Below are 20,532 nucleotides of genomic sequence, written 5' to 3' on the forward strand. Positions count from 1 at the left end.
GCATGAAAGTTTTATTGTAATTTGGAGTGTTAGCAATACCACTCTTGGAAATTTCCCATCTGCCTTCCCCAATGGGAAGTACATCATTCTGCCTGTCTGTATTTTAAATAAATGTTGCTATAGCAGTTAAATCATTACTCTAATCATTAATGCCACAAAAATATTATTTGTTGTGGGTCCATTTTCTCAGAGGTTTTCATAGTTCCTGTTTCTCTTGCATTGTGTGTTTTGGGGTATATTTTGCAACGTCCTTTTTTTTTTTTGAGGTTTTTGATGGCTTATTTTTGGCCTGCACTGGACAAGAGCTATTGTGGGGGGGGGGGAAGTCTAGGAACATTATTGTAATCAACAAATAGTATCTGTATATATATATAATATATTAATATGAACATTTTTGTGAGATGTTTTTTTATTAATGAACAAATCAATAAAAAACTAATAAGGATAGTACTCTCCTTCCCCTGTGATACTATGAACAAACGTTGTAGAAAGCTTCATACTGTATAAATAGCATTGTGGAGTTGGATGACGGAGAGACATCATCTTTCTGTCCACTCAGAGACCTTCAAAAGTGTATAATCATGTTCCAAAATAATCAGAAGAACATACCTACCCAAAAAACTACTTGAACTACATGTAGTTTGAGACCCAAAGCTAACCACAGTTTCAAATATTACAAAACCATATGCAGGAAGATACCCTTAGGATCCTAGGACCAGAGTGTGCAAAAGGACTGATAATTAAATAAAATAATCTCTAAGAAATGAAGTGTTTTGTATAAAAACATACTGTAAAATAGGTCAGGTAGTGATTAGGAATTATGAAAGTACAAGACATTTCCTCAGCTGAAGCAATTGAAGTTGATAGATTCCAGTTCCAGATGGTATTAGATTTATATGAAACCTGAAAGTGCATATTGATAGCTGGAAATAAACCTTCCATTTGATTATCATTGTCCAGTAGAGCACAAAGTGCCTTTTTGGCAACACTGCCCTCTTGGGTAGCTCTTTTGAAACGGGTAGGTTAAAATGTAATTGCAGATCCTACAACGTGTTATGGCAGTATTTGACCCAAATAGCATATACTGTATTCATACTGTATTTCAGGTAACAGTTTTGTAGCCATTTGCCAATAAGGAAAATAAAGACCACCCTTTTCTTGGTGTTTGTATTGGTCAGATGAAGCCACTATGTGCACTGAAAGTGGCAGTAAATGTATGGTACTGTCTACAGCAAGCAATGTGAACAGCTTGTACATTACACACACATTCCTCCTTTTAATAACTGCATTGAAACTAGTGTGGAGTTTAGATATGTGATGACATCCTACAGTACATTGTTCCCATTATATGCGAGTTTACATTCCGGCTTACTGACTACAGTTATGCTTCTGTTCATGGAGTAAGAAGTTATTGAAAATATATGGATATACTGTACACAGTAAATAAAATGTGTAGCAAGAAATGAATATCAACATTTTCTTGTTCCCAACCTCTAATTAATTTCTTAAAACCCAAATATGTTGCTTGGAATACATTGTCTAATGTATAATATCAAGACCTTGAATTTCTCTGTAAGTGCATTTCAAAATTCATCCTTGATGTGCTGCTTTTCTCCATGTCCTCAGCATTTATAGAATGAAAAAACCTGGGTGTTTCTGTTGAACATTTCATCCATAAACTATGCAATTTGCACAGCAATTGGGGCCAACAGTTCAAAACCACTTTTTCAGTATAAATGTCTATGCACTTCCAATTTTTCTTCATTCTTGTTAGCTGTGGTCTTCCAATTTTCTCATTAGAAAAGTATTACCTACTTTAACTTTTCTTTTTATAGCACCAAAATTACATATTGTGGTGAATCGGTTACACGGATGAGGCAGGTATGCAGCTTCACAAGGCAGGGGTTTTATTGCCCATTAGGGTACAGGAGTGTGATGCTCACAACCCCCCCCCCCCCACACCTTACGTAGGGTGCAAAGGGGGAGGAGAAGCTGACAGGGAGAAATTCAAGACGCAACAGCACAATTCAAAGCTGTGGGGGTGGTTACAATATGTATATATTTTTTTTCTTTATTATTTGAAGGAACATAGTCATCACATCCTTCCATTTTCATGTAATTCAGGGTCAAGGGGAATCCAGAGCCTATCTGGCAAACAATGGGTGTGAGGAGGGATATAACCTGGGCAGGACACTAGTCCATCGCAGGGAACACTTCCTGTTGACAAGCAGACACATGCAGACTCTTGCCGGGGCTAATTTCCCCACAAGCCAAATAACCTACAGTACCAGTATGTCTTTGGACTGTGGGAGGAAACTGAAGCACCCTGAGAAAACCGAATGTGGGAAGAACAAACTCCAAGCAGATAGCACCCCAGGTGTGTAACTGAACCCAGGATCGCATTGCTGCAAGACAGCAATGCCAGCCACTGTGCCACCATATCATCCTTTATTCATTCCTATTGCTCATAAAAGTAAATCTATAATTGTTTTGTATATACAATATGTCTCAATGGAGTAAAAAGTAATTTACAGTAAGAACTACCTTAAGATACTTATTTACACAAGTGAGTACACCAATTACCACAAAACAAAATAATAAAAAGAAAACCTAGGCTCTTCTTTGAGCTCCTGACTAATGTTTTCCAGTTCCTAACTACTGTTTCTAGATAGAGTAGCAAAGCTGTTTACTGGTACATGCAACAGAAATACTGGGGTATCTCTCAGTAATAGCCGTGGTTACTCGTTTATAATCTCCTCTTCATGTCTGTTATATCACCCAGCATCTTGAACTACGTACAGTACGTGCAGTGCAATATATGCAGTCTCCCAGCATCTCGCAGGCACAGTCTCGAGGGTCTCGCACATATGGTAATCCCTCATATTGACTTCACATACACACTTCACATACCTCTCTGCATCTGCTCTCTATGCCTCTGTATTCTGTATCCACCTGTCTGCTCTAGTGATTGTCAGCAGTTTCAGTTGCCATTATTGGAAGTGCAAAAAGCTTCTATAAATGTTACGATGCTTTGAAGACATACATCCACTTGAGGGCTTTGCCCCTCATGGCATCACAATACATATGTCTGTGTGTTCCTTAAATATAATTTTTAGCCAAGTAAAGGAACTAAATGTTTGCATATACCATTCAGTAGCATTGGTTAGTATTTTATTTTTATATTATTTGCGTTATTTTATATATTGTTTATTGTTTTGATCCACTGGGACATGTGAACAAGGAAACATAGGAGTAGTTGTTTCTTATAGGCTAAGTGATCCAAGGATCTCATCTTTCATGTTTCACCATTTGTTCTGAAGATGTTAGCTGTGCTGACCTCGTCAATACAAGCAGACACATGCTTGTGAATCCTTCCATCAAGTACAGTATCTTCTCGGTCTTCGCTGTTCAAAATGATTAAAATTGTACATAATTCAATAACTCATTCAAAATGAGCTCTTACAGGTTCATTATTCAATTTTAACATACAGTACAGTAACATCAACTGAATATAAATTCTACAGCTTTAACTTTTTTCTTTTTAAATGCCACATTTTTGTGTTATTAGATACTACTGTATATATTATCTATTATTTGATTGAACTGAACACTAAAGAAAGAAAATTATGCTTCTAAGAGAAATTTATTTTGTAGTGGGCAGCTTTGAGTAACCTTTAGAGGGTTTATCTCGAATAGTAAATGAGAGTTATGGTGGCACTAATATTTATGCAACAGCAAAACCACTCTTGAGATATTGAGATTTGACTTGGAATTGAATAGCACTTTCAATAATAATTCAATCCAAATGTATTTAGTATACGTCCACCCTTGTGTATAATAAAAAAAATATTTCAAATATTTAACACAAATGCCTGCAGTTAGAGTTATGTTGTTAGCACAATGCATACGGTTCTTAAAGGACTTTCTAGCTGCTTTAAAATAATACATTCAGCATATTCTTAAGTGTTTCCATTGTCTCCATTGACCGTACATTCACAACAATGATAAAAAGATAAAAATGTTTTTATGCAAACTTACAGTACAATATAAAAAGCTTATAGAAATCCATAAGGCCAGTATCCTGTTGGGTTTTCAGAATATACTGTAGGATTACTGTCTCTTAATTGGTTGTTAATGTGCTAAAGTAGTGTTTACTTTATAGGTTAACTTGTCATTATACGTATCCCTCCATTTCATAGCTGTTTCCTCGAGTTCAAGAGGCAGCAGTAGCAGAGCATTAACCAAGGAGGGGAACAATAAGATCACTACTCTCAAAGGAGGACACACTACTCACATCAGGTAGTCTCTCACTTCATCAAAGGTATTTTCCTTGTTTGATCCTGAAGTATGCAATCTCTGGGAAGGGACTGGGAACTTTAGGTATAGTCAATGCAGAGCTACATAGGAACAGATACATCAGTGAAACAATCCTGGGCATAGGACACAGAGACACCACAGTCCTAATATTTGTATTGGATGGCTGCAAACCTCCAGGCAGACATTGCCAGAAATTGTCAAGCTGCCCTATGTTACTGTACATAATCTATTTGTTCTGAGCTTAGATCATCAAACTAGCTGATATTATCCAGTAACTGGAATTCTTGAAGAAATTTACAAAGCAATAATGTTATACTGTAATTACGCCTGACTAGTATTACTGTGGAGCCATATAAACTCGGTTTGATTCAATTAATACAGTATATCAATCATTTTTCTTGATTTCCTTATTGGTGATTATGTGACATGTTTGTTAAATCTGGTGTGAAGGGCTGTTGTTGATCTCGTATAAATTCATATTTAAGGAACTCAGAAATCCTCTTTATGTCAATTAATGCTTTATTAAGTATCAAGTGAATTACAGTTTAGAACACTCACAGGTAATGTGAACAGTTGAAGAAAATGTCCGTGCATCAGTTTCTGCCATTGGTTAAACTCAGGATTTCAAGTTGGCACACTGAGCTTTCCACTGTCCAGTTTAATCATTGCTTTTGATTTGAAGCAGCTTCATTATACGGTAGGGTTTTCTACAGATATTTTAGGAGAAAATTGTAGGGTGAAACTAATTCACCGAGGAAGCATTTACATGTGTGGTGTGGAAAGGGGAGGATGAAGCACCCAATATACAGTGTATATATATATACACCGTTCGGTTATTTAATATTACCGTTTCTGACCACAATAAAAATAGTGATGGATTGTGGAGAGTGAGATTCAGCTGCCCTGAAAACACAACTGAATTCCAAAGGAAAGTAAATGATTTATGTTGCCATAAGCAAGGTTTCAATTGAGAATAAACCATTTGACCCATCATTCTTTGCTTGCCAGAGGCTCGTCAATTCCAGAATTTCATCCATCTGGTTTTAGAAGGATTCCAGAGATTAATGTTAAAAAGCATGGGTGGATTATTTGTTTTCTACTCCCATAATTCTATCTAAAAAGTGTGCAACATGGTCAGAGCCAGGATTTGAACCTCCATCAAAGGCATTTCTTCAAGTATGCTCAGTAGTCACTGCTCAAAAACAGTGCCAGTCTGTCCATCTTGGTAGAATGGCCCCAATGAATCTCATCTCTGTCTTGAGTACCGTAATACTGTCCATAATAAGTCTCATTTTACTCTAGGACCTGTCTTTTTTGTCAGTCCAAAATGAGTTTCCTCTTTTTTTTGACACTTTGGTCCTGGGGTTCTATTGTTTAGTGCTTTCGGAGACTCCCGGTAGACTCAAGAAGTAAAAGTGTTTTTTTTAAAGTAAATGTACAGTATGTACTATTGCTATGGTCAAGAAATTACAGCTCAGCACGTGAACTATATTATTAGCTGATTGTTTTTGGCATACATCTGCTATATCTACAACATGCAATTGGTTAGGTATTTCTTGGATTGAATGGGCCTGCAGAAAGCAATAATAGCGCTTTTCTGGATACTCCACTCAAAGTGTTTTACAGGTAATGTGGACTACCCTCCACCACCAGTGTGCAGCATCCACCTAAATATTTGAAACACATCTCCACTGTGCAAACTATAATATTTACAATTCTAAGGACAATCTAAATAATATCACTAACTGGATATTATTTTCCCTGGAGAAAGTTAAACAGTCCGGTTGTAAAGAGAGATTTTCTGCTAATCATGTTTATTTTTTTAAATCCAATTCTTCACATCATACTGCCTAATTGACCCAAAATCCCAAACAGAACCTGAATGTTTAATTGCTGCTTAGTGCACCATCATTTCTCATCTCTTTAATATTTTTGTGGTATTCTCTTATTTTGACATTATCAGTTGTTTTCGTCTTCACTGTACATGGCAGTAGTGTGGAGTATTGGTCAGGGCTCGGGACCAGAGAGTCCACTAACTGCCCCAACTGTACAAATTAGTCTTCTGTTGTTTCGAAATGTCTTCCTAAATGAAAAGGTGTTTTTTGTTCACTGACCCATCAAAGTAAAAGAATAAAAATGGAAACAGTAAGTCACAGAATTCAAGGACTGGTGCCAGAAGGTGAAATCTTGTCCAGCAAGTATTCAAAAAAGAATTCATGTTTAGCTAAACCAAACCATCCTCTTTTCAAGTCCTAATTTAAAATGTCTAATATACTCTTTATGAGTTTTGACTGATGCATTGGCAGTATTAATACTGAATTTTCCAGATGTGGTTTTGAGGTTGATGTGGTCCAGTGTATGGGAGGCTGTTTTTTGAAATCTTCTTCCTTAAAAAAATATATTAATTTCCTTAGTTTCTACTTTAGCTTCTGTAGAAGAATACCACAGTTTTTAAAAGGTAAAGTTACATTTAAATTACTTTATAAACAGCCTTAAGATATCATTGTTGTTTCCATAACTACCTGTGCAGTTTCTTTTATTTGATCTGACAAAAAGGCACCAACTGCTTACTGTGTATTAACTTGTCCCTTAACCAAAGCAAAATGTGAACAGAAAAACTCTTAAGTTCAATCTGACTGTGCCAGAACACTCTGACATTATTAACTCTAAGTTAAGACTCCAGGACCTGTTCTGGGAGACAACTGTGATAGTGAATTATTAGATACCCAACTTCTAGAACATCCTTTGCCTTTGAGGGCAGTTTCCTGAGATTTTAAATGGGTTTTTCATTTAATCAAATTACAGTAAGTTGAATATTTCATTGGATGTTTTAGCATTTTTTTTCTAAAGTGAAACATCTTGACATTGTTTAATAAGTCACTAGGGCTGCCTATCTAGTGTTCCATGGTTGTATTTGCTTTTTTGTTTAGAAAAGGAGACCACAATGAATAAAAATAAAAACTGCAAATCAATTAATACAGCTTGTTGTCTGCTCTGTTTCTCTTAAGTTTACTTAACTTTCATCAGTGGTTTGTGGTTATAAGAATTAGAAAGAATTCAAGTGTACTATCTCAAGTAGTACAAAAAAAATGCATGAGTCCTACTCCAAATTTTAGTCATCAAAAATGAGTGGATAGAAACAGGCATGTTAAATTTTCAAACAAAGATATTATAAGTATATGCGGTATACAGTACACAGATACAGTACAGTAAGTATTTACAGATTTTCCACCCATGTCATACATGGTACACTATTCGTATACAGTACTAGCCCATTCTCAATCAAACTGCAGTACAATTGTATGGATGTTTGCGGTAATGGAATTGAAAAGAATGTGATATTTCATTGTCCTTGTCTTTGTATTTTCAGAAAACCTGAAATACCCAAAGTTAAATTCACTACAAAACAGGCCACATTCACCATTATACTTTGCCTTAGTTTTTTTTTTACAGAAAAATGAGTTTACTCCACACACAAACTGTGTGCACAGTAAATTGTGTAACCAGTCTCTCCCTTATATATTATATATATATTCTTAATATTTATTTTTATTTTATTACCTTTTAAAAGGACAAATGCATACCGTAATCAGAATTGTAATTTTCAAGAGAAAATTAATAGATTTACTAGATTTCCAGTAGGCTGCATGTCTAAGACTTTTTATGAAAGTCTTGGAATCAAGTCAAAGTTCATTATCTAAATCTGTTAGAGTAGGTTTGAATTTCTGAAGCTGATGCTTGGGAATAGAACAATTTATTGACTTCAAGGTAAGCTCATTTATATCTTGTGTATGTGACATTAATTTTTGTTTTTTCCAGTTGAGGAGAAATCAGTCAAACTGTTGGATTACCCCATTAGAGCCAGGCATCCAATGGGATTATCAATCCATTCTCGCTAGACAGAAAATGATACATTTTGGATACATTGCAATATTTTACTCTACAGAATTCCAATTACTAATACAACTTCTTCCTTTACCACAAAAGACCAGTATACAGTGAAGCAGAAAGCTAGATACCAGCCAGCATGCATATACCTTTTTTCAATGGATACACTCCTCTAACTTTCTACAAAATTAATGAGGTAGATTTAGAGTATTTTGTTAATGGGTGTTGACAAAGGCTAATTGCTAATCGTGTAGTATTTTAATTGAAAAACAAGTGAATGTTGATTTTAATTAAAAATGAATGATATCAAGAACATCTATATTATACAATGTATGAGGTACACATTTAAATTAATTTTGATCCACTTGTCTAATTATTAATTGGAAATTAAAACCTCACCCTCGAAAAGTGAGATTCATTACAATCTGCAATGACTTTGCTATCTGAGTCTCTCAGTTTGTCAAGGACTGATCCTATAATGACTCGTGGCCTCCTATAATATAATATCGTGGCCTCCTAAGTGAATAATCCTATAAAATCGTGATTGCTTGAAAAAAGTACTGTGTAATTACATTTTTTTGTTAAGTTCTGAGCGAAAAAAGCATTGGGATCAAAAGAGATTAAAAGAGACACTTCAATATTTTTTCCATTATCAGACAGTTAAAAGTCCTCACTTCATATGTTGCCAGAAACACTTACACGTGGATGACATTAATGTAATGGAGTTCAGTGTTCCAATGAATACTCACAGCCACGATTCCGACTGCTATTGATTAAACTGTTGATTGATATTTTAATTGCAATCTTTTTTTGGTTCAAACCTCTAGGTGAATGCATCCATGAAGATCCCATGCAGCAGAATTAATGCATCTAATTCCTTGAGGTTCTTCAGCACTAGTAAGTGTCCAGAGGCTCAGACCGTTTCTTTCACAACTGCAGTGCCACATCGTGGACAGGCAATTATTTCAGCAAGAAAATTCAATAAGAAACTAGAGGCACTGTCAAAAAGTAATGAGAAGCAGACTTTCCTGGTTCCAGCTCTGTTTTTCATGCAATTCAGGTATATTCTGGTTATTGAAAGAAAAAAAAGCTTAGTTTTATTTGACCTTCTGTGGTTCTTCTTTTAAATATAAATTAACGTTTTATACAAAACAATGTTGCTTAATGTGTATTCTATAAAACCTAGGTATCATTTGATAAAGATATTTTGATGTTGCTGTTGCTCTTTTTCTACAGTCTGTGCAACAGGGTTGGTCCTGAACTGACATAGTATAGCAGATCATATGAAGGTCATTCTTAAATCGTTAATTCATTTTGAAGTTAATTCATTTTTAATCAAAAGATCTTTATGCTTATTAGTTTAATAAATCCAAGTGCTTACAAAGTGATTTATGTTTGGTGATCAGAAACACATCTTTTATCTAAGATATTAAGCCAAGATCCTGTTTACGTGGTTGCTAAATATTTCACTGTTTGAAAGATTAGGGGTGTTCACTGTAGTTTCTTGATGGACATTACTTTGAGTTTGCATAGTCTGAGCTCTCAAAAGTTCCACCTTATTTCAACTGATGAAGCAATGGCTCACTTCTCCTTCACCTGTGTCACCTACAGTAGGTTGTTAGTACACTTCAGAGTTAGATGGAATGGGTCTCTTCCTATATTTGAAACTCTTTGGGATTCCCTTGGAATAACAGACATCGTTTCAAAACTATAGAATACATGGATATGGGTAAAATGTGTAATAGTTACCATACTTGCTAACTGCAATATTTTCTTTTTTAAAATGTTTCACTGAGTCAGTAAAAAGCAATATAGTTATTGTTGTAGTTGAAAACGGAAAACAAATGTAAAGTTAGTCAGGACAGCAGGGTAAAGCCACAAAAGTAAGACCATGTGTGAAATTACCTTATTCCTTAGCAATTCCACAGATTTATTTTCTAATTTCTACCCTTTAATTAAAACAAACCTATCCGTCCTCTTACAGTCTGTCATACTGATGAAGTATTTCTCAACTTAAAAATTGTTAAAATCCTGCTGTTCTGTAGAATTATATTTTTTCATGAGGACAAGAAACCTCAGGGTGTATAATTACTTCAGGAATCCAACTAAGGAAACCTCTAGGTGTTCCACTGTTTCAGCACATGGAAAAAATAATAATTAAAAGTATCTATTAATGTTAAAATCATTTGCATAAATCAGAAATGTAAACTAGGTAAATAGATGCCGTATATATCGGATATATTTACATATCTCGTTTTGTTTTATAGGTTGTGGAACAGTGGCATGGAATGTAGTGCTACTTTCATAGAAATGTTGGGTCCTCAGTTTGATTTTGGACTAACATGCTTTCTGTATGGTGTTTGCACTGGTCTTCTCATGTACGTGTGAGATTTTTGCAGGTACTTCTGTTTCTTTCTACCTCCCAAATCCACGCTGATTAGGTTGTTCGTCATATCTAAATCTTACATACAGTAAGCGGGTTTGTGTCTGTATGAGATTGTATTTTGTCTAGGGTGCATCACCCTGTTTCTTCCAGGACTCGCCAGTATTTAGCAGCTTTCTGATGTGAACAGATCATGAATAACTTCTGTATACTGCATGTGCTTTCTAATGAGTGATGTTTAAGATTTTACCTCTAGTGTAATTAACAGACCGTTGCTAAACTCAGGCATTTACCAGGTTGGTTAACTATGCAGATTTCAGCATCTCTTTGTCAGCTGGACAACAAAAATTGACATATTAGAGAGTCCTTAGTCTGTTATATTGGGGAATACACATACAGTACAAGTAAATTGGGAGTACAGAAGTGTAGAGGTGGTCATATTCTGTAATTGTGAATGTTGCCCCTAAAGTTTAGTCCAGACACTTACGGTTTTGTTGAAATTAAATTTTAAAACAATGTATGTAATGTTTACATGTCATAATCTAGTACTATGAATGATTTTACCTAATCTTCGTAGGATCTTACAATAAGAATTCAAAAAGCCAACGTCATAACAAATAAAAACACACACAGAGAAAACACAAGGACTTAAGATACTGAAATTGTGGAATACAATTTCTTCTACTAAAATAAGCTATGAACAGTCCATGGGCTGGTTCTTACAACTACCAGAAAGAACCTTAGGGTATGCTGATTTTTTTTAAAAAAGTGTATTAATGCAACTCAAATACCTTGTATTCTCACATGTTTTAAAGAGGTTACGCTCAACAAGGGGATTAATAGCCAAGACCCAGATAAAGTTATCAACAATTTCAAATTAGGTGGGTTTTGGAACCCACCCAACAATGGAATGTCATCAAAAACTTTCGGGTAAAGTAAGAATTTGGTTGCTTTTCTGTTGCTGCTTCAGTGTTGTGGAACAACCTTCTTGAGACTTGATGAGAGAACTTCTTTAATTCTCTTCAAATTTAAACTTAAAACTTACCTTTTTTCCAAGGTCTCCTTGCGTTTCGTCAATCTGAAAAAAACCTTTGGATTATTCATGATGTACAGCGTCCTTAAGTTTGGAAAGGTGCTTTGTAAATAAGAATATTATTATTGTTATTATTACTACTACTAATAATAATAATAATATGAATTCCGTCATTTTCAGTAGAGTCCTACAAACAGATAACAAAGACTTTGCTTTGAAAAAAATTATGGCTGACAAAGAGCAGTGGTATTCAGACACTATCCAGTGAGAAGAAAACAACACTGTTCACCAAAAAAAATTGTACTGTATGATCAGCATGATAAAAAGTGGTGTGTGCAATGTATTGTAAACGGTCACACTTTTGAAGGTGCTAGATGTAAAAAAAAAACTGATCAGCCATGTTACTGAAGCACGTTTGTTAGGATATGTCAGGGAATTAATGAGCTCACTGACTTAAGTTTTTAGGAGGAGTGCATTTTCTAGTTAAAAATGCACGCTGACTGTGTCAAGGGGTTCAGATTGCAAACGAAAGCTTAAGTAGGAGGAATTTCCAAGGAAACTCTCCTTGAACTTGTTCAGGAAAGTTGTCATAGTCTTTAAAAATCCTCTTATTAAGAAAAATATTTTCTATACACACAGCTGCTTGGTTCATTAAATATAAGTAGCTTACCCATAACTGATGACATTGAAATTGTCAAAACATTTGTGTCACAAATATATTAACATGGCATCTGTGATAATGAATAATGGTGTAGCCTGATTTACTAAATAGCTTGTTTTGTCAATAGCTTATATGATGTGTGTGTCAGTATTGTCAGTAGAAAACATTCCAATTAGTTTATCAGCAATTTACCGTTGTGAGCAGCTCTTGTTTCCTCAACTAATGAGTGAATAAATAAACACCTTGCTAAAGAGCTTTGCGACAAGCACTCATATTTCATGAAGTCGCTAATCACATGAAAAAACCTTTGGTATTCCATCCATCATCACATCCTTAGCTGCAAACATCTCTAAATTCACCCCAGTAAATGGAGAACAGATATTTCCAAAGCTAATGAAAGTGTCGGTTTGACTAGGCTGACAATTAAAACTCAAAAGAAACTGCTTTGGTGGTAATAGGGTAAGAGAGAGTTCCTTGTAACACTACAGTATCTGCAACACAAATTTTACTTAGACTCATATTTGAATTATCTTTCATGCAGTCACTATTCAAATTAGGAACTCTTTGCTTAGATTGAATAGAAGTAGCACTTAAAAAAACAGTAAATTAAGTCTGCAGAAATAATGAGCCAGCTGAGAATTAGATAGTGCTTTTTTGAGTAAATACAACATTCACCCTCTGGACCTTTCTAACAATCAGTGTAGGAGGACACTGTTGTGAAAACCATAAAACACATAGCCACAACTGTGAGGTTTATTTGACTGCCGGTGAAAATGTGGCATGCAGTCCTATTATGCTTGCCATCTGGAATGTAGAATTACCCACAGGACTGGCATGTGTTTTTTAAGGCAGACACACGCTGACTTTTTCCCTTAATTTGCTAAACAAATGAGGTCACTTCAGGAAACAAGCATTTATTTAAAACTGCAAGGATATGTCACCCTTGTCAAATGCTATTGTATCTGTTTCATTAAAAAAGAAGCTCTGCACTGGCATCTTCAATAAAACATATGTTTGGTGAAACTCTATCAAATACAAAGATACGTTTTTTTTTTCTCATTTTTAATACAGAAGACATTAACCTGACAGGCTCCTTTAATATAAGGCCCAAGGTATTTGTGAAGCAGACAGACATTGAAAACACTCTTCTCCTCTCAAGAATAAGGAATGTTTATTTAAATAAACTCTTGAGAGACCGAAACCCTGCAATCTAGTTTGTCTGGGTTCTTGTTTTTAAATTTTACAAGGATATATTGAAGGAAACGGATTTTGCCCATTTAAATGTTTTGTGATTCACCTTACTTTTAAAAGGTGAAGAAGTGAATAACCTGAGTTTTGTTAATGATGATGACCTACAGTATACCTAAGCAAAAGCAGATGAGAATTTAGGGTATGCGGAAACATACTACGAGAGTATTTGAAGTCCAAGTTAAGTGTGAAGATAGATATTGTATGAGGCTAAGATAAAATACTGAAATGACACCTGCTGTAGTTGTCCTTACTACTAATGAATGTCTGTTCAAACAGGAAAGGGGCTAAATGGCATTGCAAGATGGAACATTTTATGGAATTTTCTTAGTACATGAGGTTAATGGGAGGGAAATGGGGGATGGACTAATCCATTCACCCAATTGCTTTTGTTTTTCAGACAGACCATTAGAATTTGTCCATGGCTCTTCCTTGGGTTCTGAAATTACCCTCTAATTACCATCTGTGTAAGGATTGCTGGCTTTAAAGAATGTCTATTTTGCTCAAAGTGAATTGTTTTCAGACGTTTTTTGTGATGTCATCTGAGGTTAGATATTACCAATAAACATATTCTACCAAGTGGTTTTATAACACAAAAACCTCAGACAAACTTATATTTAGGTATTTAAAACTGAAGCATGATATACAGCTGTTTTTCAAGTATATTTTGAACAACATTACTGGTAGGAGTGCAGTAACAAAGAAACTAAGATTATAATAACCCCATACTCTTGAGGCAGTACATCAATCATTGTTGTATATAAGAGTCTTAGTATCTGGACAAAGTAGGTAAATATATACAGTAATTTAAAATGAGATCCTCAAAAACAAATAAACAAATAAATATAAAAAACAAATAAAACTAAACCTTATAAACAACTCAAATATTCTGAAAGTCAAGGCTGCAAAGAACCTACTTATAATTTGTGTTGATAAAGCCACAAATGTGCCAGAGAATGTATTCTGTGCCTGATTGAAAACATTCAAAGCAATCCCAAGAATCATTTATAGCAATATAAAGGGATGGCCAGCTCTTGTGAATGTAGTGATGCAAGAATTCCCTGATCTAGCCAGAGGCAGTGCATAATTCATGGTTATTTTAGAAGAATAAGTGCTTCAATTTACAGTTCATATTTCTACTTTCAATACAACTGCCTGATGGCTGTCCAGAGAAAGGAGTTTTGACATGCTTTCACCTGAAAGCAGTTAACCGATGATAACCTGTTTCTTTCCAAGGAGTATTGTAATAATAGACTGCTCAGGCTTGCACTTTCTATCCTTTTTATTCCTTTTATGGATTATGAATTAACTTGGGAAGCAGAAGAATCATTCTATTCAAACAGGAGGTAAAACTGCAAGGAGAATTTATCTACAATCTCTTATACTGCAACAATAGTTAAATTGATTAATGAAGGGTAATGAGGGAAATTTATTTTGTTATTTTTTTGTTCTCACTTATTTAGTTGACATTCCCTTTTCTATAGCATGAGAAGCAAATCAATCAACAGTGTAAAGGTAAGTTATAAAAATCTGTGTTATACTAATGAATATCTGTTTTACTCAGAAGCTGGGAATGGCTTAGATTGCTTAACGATTCATAGAATTTGCCACAGGTTTGCTCCTTTAGGTTGAATTATATTTTATAGGTTTGAATTTGCCACCTTCATGCTGTTACAGAATTAGGTTTCAGATAATGAGAAACAAAATTTGCAGAAAGCACTATATTTTAAACTGTTCATCACAATACATTCAAAGCTTAACTTATCCAGGATTATGCTGCCATCAGTTAATTGAGCAGAACTGCGATTTAAGCACAAGTAACTTGATCTCTTTTTCAGTTGTGCAAGTAAAGCTTACTGCTGATGGTAACCTACATTTTTAACCGCAAATGGAATTTTGTAAGGGTAAAATCTGTTTTAAGGACATCTATTACGATAGGTCTAATAATGTTCCATTGTTTAGACAAAGCAAACTTGTGTGCCATGCTTTCTCTGAGAGTAAAGTTAAGCAATTATAGAAAAATTGCGTACATTCTCAATTCTGGAAAAAATCAACTCATAATTTAATGGCATCCAATTAATTACATTCTAAAATAGATCTTAAAAAGCGGTGTTTGTCATTCATGATGCCTGATGATCTTGACAGGAAGGAACTCATGATAAATGTCGATGACAGCCTTATTTTAGTTATTCTGTTGCTTTTTCATGTGTTTTTTTGTTCATTCTTTTCAGCCTTGGATTTTTCCATAAAGATCCTTAAAATATAAAGGAGCGATGCTTCCCAATGGAATAAAACTGATATTTTTGCTAGGAGTGCTCTGACATTTGATATGTTTTACAGTATGTGTTTTAAAAGCCACAGTGGTTCCACCTGTAATTTAAATTCGACGTTGGGTTTTTAACAGTCGCGACACCACTCCTGGCTGAAGAAACGTGACAGGCAGAGCAGAGATTTATTACATCCAGCATTTCCGCAGAGCTGGCCATTCGTTTCCGGTGTCTCTGAGGATGGGTTCTGATGGATGATGCTTCATGCACAAGGGCTGGGTTTTTGTTGCTCTCAGCAGCTTTTGCATAGGCATGAAGGCACTGACAGAGAACGATGCAAAGGAATAAAACCTGGTGTGAGAAGCCAAAAAACAAAACAAAAAAAAATCAGAGCTGCAAGGTAAAAATTCTTTTCCCTCATCGGCTGAAGCATACAGTAAGTGAAAACCAGTGCATCAAAGGGAATGCTTCTCTGTTTGCTTCCCTCCACTTTTCCTCAAAAGGTTAGTGGAAGTGTTTTTTTTTTTGTTGGAATCCAGCTGTCGTGGACTGCCAAAGATCCAAAATATGCCAAGTTTTTCAGGGAAAGACAAAACACTGAGCAGTTTAATTGAGAAAACCTAAATTAGTTGTAATCTCTTGTATTCCATCCATGTCTTACACTCATGCAGCTGTGTGAGACACTGGCATGTTATCAATGCTGATTTTCACCCCAGAGACAATAGCAGAATCAGCTCCAAGGCCTGGCAATATAACCTGTACCTTTATCTCTATGACTCACAGCCCCCTACTCTCCTGTAGTAAAGAAATAACATCACTGTAGCAGCACTAAGTGGCTTTGCAATGACAACAAAAGATAGTAAATATGGTTTGTGCAAGGAGACAAAATGCATATACTGTAGTAGAATGGGATCACCTTTATTTAAAAATAATAAATTATAGTAATAATCATTGAAGAGTAGATCTTTGGATTCCCTGACTTGGTAAGGAGAGTGGCAATTCAGTTTCCTGGACATTTGCTTCCTTGAAGTAAAGTCACTTTATCCTTTTCATTCTTATCACCTATAAAGTGATGAATATACAGTAGGCAAATTCCTCAACTCACGCTTAGAAAAAAAAATACTTAGATACACCCTGGAGACTTGTGGTAAGTGTGACTAGGTCTGTTTTGGAAGCTGATGCCCATTTTTCTTATTATAGTATAATATACAGTAGACTAGTGCTGCTCAGTCACTTGCCAACATTCTTGTCTTTCAGTGGTGCTGGCTTTAACTGGTCCTGTTCTTATCGGACTGGCAGACAGCATTTCCCTTGGTGAACTGTACAGTGTGCTAAACAAACACGCTTGAAAGCTTGAATCCCAACACCGCGTTTATTGTTATGGGGGACTTTAACTGCTGCAACCTAGGGGACGTTTTGCCAACACTTTTACCAGCACGTTGCCATGGTGACCCAAGGCTATAACACCCTCGACCACCGTTACACAACCATTGAAGGAGCGTATCACACCGTGCTCCGACCACACTGTGGGGAAATCAGACCACACTTCCGTCTTGCTTCCATATTGTTACTGTATATTCACCCTGGCCACAATCTGTTTTCACCCCTGGGTTCCGGTAGGAGGTATCGCAGTATGAGAACACTGACCAATAGATTCAAAAACAGTTTCTTCCCCCAAGCAGTCCGCATCCTAAACAGCTCAAATTAGGACCTGCACATATTAGCACCTGGACTTTAAGGTACTGCACCGTTTGCACCATGTCTGCTTGGCTGTATTATAACGTCTTTTGTCTACATTTATTGTCCATGTCTGTTTGTCATTTGTGCCTATTTTTTTTCTCTAATGTTACTGGGTGCAGCTGAACGCATAAGCATTCCAATACACTTGTTGTACTGTATATGGCAAATATCGAAATCCTGATTCCTGGGTCTCAAAATCCCCCATGGCCTCAGTCAATCATAGTGTACCACAGGGCTTGGTCTTGGGCCCATTACGTTTTATTATTTATACAGGTACAGTATGCTTAATCTTACTCAGATTGTAGAAATATTACAGTACCTGCATTAGGTAATTTTCATCAATGTCTGACGATGAGTGCTTAATTCATGCATTTATAACACCAAGAGTTAAGTACTGAATTATTATTAATAGAAGTAGTATTTAGTAATAATAAGACAAATATTTTCTATCTTGTAGACACAACCCATGCTATTGAAAATTAATTTTGTTAGGGATTTTATCCACTGTGGCCAATGATGATGCTTAAATCTAAAGAGACTTCTATCTGTTTAACTGGGCATTTAACCGGAGAATTCTGAGAAAAGTACTGTACCTTGCTCCTGGATATACAGTAGCAGCAGTGTCTTCCCAGTATTGTATTGTACATTGTTTTTCTAGTTATAGGTTCAGACCTTACGGACACCTTTTTAAACCTTTATTTATGCAAATTAAATGTCAAGAAATTCTTTTATTATACTAAGTTGGAGAGTATCCATTTAATATACAGTATAAAGCAGGACATTTACAGTATTGGAGCCATTTGAATGAAGCGCTGTGCTCAAGGGTACAACTGTAGCATCACATCCAGGATTTGTATCCATGACTCTTTCACAGAGCCCTAACCAGTAAGCCATTTTTCTGCTTTTTTTAAAAACTTAATTAGTGAATTACAGACAAGTGTTCCTAAACTTTAGAAATAAGTGACCTACAACACTCACTGAATTTGGGCTCTCTGAGAGGACCAGAGGTGAAGACCCCTATTCTGAATAATGCAACAACAGAACCTTCTTTAATTTTGTTCAGTTGGAAAAAGAACAAAAACTGATTTTATAGAGTTTAATCTCAGTGGAGCTAGAAAAATGAAAACAGCCTGGCTTTTTCAGCAATATTCAATGACTGGGAAAATCTAATTTTCTCAAGATCCGGTGGAATTTATTATTATTTTTAATTAATTTTGAAGTAGAACACAAGTAATTAAAAAGCCAACTGGTTCAGGTCCCTTTAGATAAGAGCATTTGATTTGCATGATATTCCCATGCAGGGTAATAGTGGTAGGACTGGGACTAAGGGAATGCAAAGCATAAATTGCAAAATATAAATGTAATCAAGTCCACTTTATATTCTGGTACAATGATTAACCTTTAAAATGCTAAGCAACACACTCTTTTAGCCAGTATTGTCTAAAAAGACAGACTCTGTTCTGTCTTATGTTCCAGAAGAGTTCTTGATGACTAATTATAGTTAACACAATTAATAAATTACCTAATTAAAATATGTTTTGTTTTCATATATTAAAGTAATATATTTCAGATATCTATTATAGTTAAAGTAATGTGAAAACACCCTCTCTTTAAAAGTTGAAGACATCAATATAGTTTTAATTAACCAAGTAATTAGTTAAATTAAAAAAACAGAGCTTACCTAGAAGAAAACAAGAAGGTACTTTTCTGTCCATAAACTGTGGGGAAACACAGGATTCTGCTCTGGTTAACCAGAGAGAGAAGGAATAAAAAATCTACCCTATGCTAGATGGGTAAAATAAATTTCTCCCATTCTTATGAGTAGAATTAGACAGCTGATTAATTAGATGGGAAGGTTCTTAACTTGTGGCCTGATATCTGCAAGACTACAAGTACAGTACCTGCAGTACAGTACATATTATTCATGTTTTCTTAAAGGGCTTAAACTTTTGCTCCAATTCCAAAAAAATTGGATTTCATCACTGGTCATTAAATTATCTCAGGTCTGTTGCTGTTTTAAATATCTTATGCTGCTCTTATAAAGCCTGTTATTAAGACTGTAGTGCTTGCATCATCACCTCTGCTCTGTGTATATCTTTTTGAATGAGTGATGGTATAAGATGTAAAACAATTTCATAGCTGCAAGCATCTCTAAATTTGCCCCTGTAAATTAGGAACAGATATTTCCAAAGCTAATGAAAGTGTTTTATGTTTTTATTAACTTTGACAAACATGAGAGACCAAAGATACCACTTGAGTGGTACCCAGTTAAGAAAGAATTTGCTCTTTGCAGTATCATTATCTGTATACATTTTACTTAAATCCTCAATCATCCTTTCCCAGGACACTCGTCACTGCCAACATGTTTAGGCACTGTGAGCGAGTGTGGTGCTGTAGGGTCAGACAGATGGCTTCTGCAGACATTTGGTACCTGATCAATGGAGGAAAACAGGAAACTCAGACTTAAGAGATGTGCCGCTTTCTAGACTATAGACCTTATGCCCTCTTATGTACTGCACCAGTAAAAAAAAAAGGAAGTAAATGGCCAATAATCTGGTCACTAAGGAATGAGTTGTTTGAACTAGTTGAGGAAAAAGAGCCAGTAAGAAGCTGAGCTAACCAGAATTATTTAAGAAGGTAAAAGTGAAGACTTTAGCTAGAGGATTCCAAGTGGTAGTTTTGTATCTCTCCCCCCTTTTATTGTAAATAAAGATCACTATTTTAGCTTATACTGTAGATGTATAGGTGTGTTTCTGTTGCCTGAAACATACAGTACCCGTTTAATATTCTGCTGCTGTACCATATTGCTTTTCCACATTCTTCTTACAGCACATACTGTATATAGACCAACACAGAATACTAGGGTTTACTTGCCCTAGTATATGACATTGAGTGTGCACAAGGAGAACCAAATGCCGGAGCTGCACACATCATTTATTCAAGAACATGAGTTGGTTTTGACGAGAAGTGTAGAAACTGATTCTTTAGAACAGTG

This window comes from Atractosteus spatula, chromosome 19 (assembly GCF_055471065.1).
Source record: "Atractosteus spatula isolate fAtrSpa1 chromosome 19, fAtrSpa1.hap1, whole genome shotgun sequence".
In the NCBI taxonomy this organism is placed as follows: domain Eukaryota; kingdom Metazoa; phylum Chordata; class Actinopteri; order Semionotiformes; family Lepisosteidae; genus Atractosteus; species Atractosteus spatula.